This window comes from Triticum dicoccoides, chromosome 1B (genome assembly GCF_002162155.2).
Source record: "Triticum dicoccoides isolate Atlit2015 ecotype Zavitan chromosome 1B, WEW_v2.0, whole genome shotgun sequence".
NCBI lineage: Eukaryota > Viridiplantae > Streptophyta > Magnoliopsida > Poales > Poaceae > Triticum > Triticum dicoccoides.
Genome location: NC_041381.1, coordinates 98,093,112 through 98,093,759, shown reverse-complemented (window position 1 = coordinate 98,093,759; position 648 = coordinate 98,093,112).

Below are 648 nucleotides of genomic sequence, written 5' to 3'. Positions count from 1 at the left end.
CCCCTTCCCCTATAAATAGAGGGGCGAGGGGAGGGATGAACACCTGATCCAAGGCGCAGCCCCTCCCCTCCCCAACACCTCTCCTCCTCCGTTGTGTGCTTGGCGAAGCCCTGTCGGAGTACTGCCTCTCCACCATCATCATGCCGTCGTGCTGCTGCTGGAGCCTTCTTCCTCAACCTCTCCTTCCCCCTTGTTGGATCAAGAAGGAGGAGACGTCGTCCGTACCGTACGTGTGTTGAACGCGAGGTGATGTCCGTTCAGCACTTGGTCATGGGTGATCTGAATCACAGCGAGTACGACTCCATCATCACCGTTCCCTCGAAACGCTTCCGTACGCGATCTACAAGTGGTATGTAGATGCAATCTCTCTCCCATGACTCGTTGCTTAGATGAACTCATAGATAGATCTTGCTGAAACCGTAGGAAAAAATTTAATTTTCTGCAACGTTCCCCAACAGTGGTATCAGAGCCAGGTTTATGCGTAGTTCTCTATTGCACGAGTAGAACACAATTTTGTTGTGGGCGTAGATCTTGTCAACTTGCTTGCCGCTACTAGTCTTTTCTTGCTTCAGCGGTATTGTGGGATGAAGCGGCCCGGACCAACCTTACACGTACGCTTACGTGAGACAGGTTCCACCGACTGACATG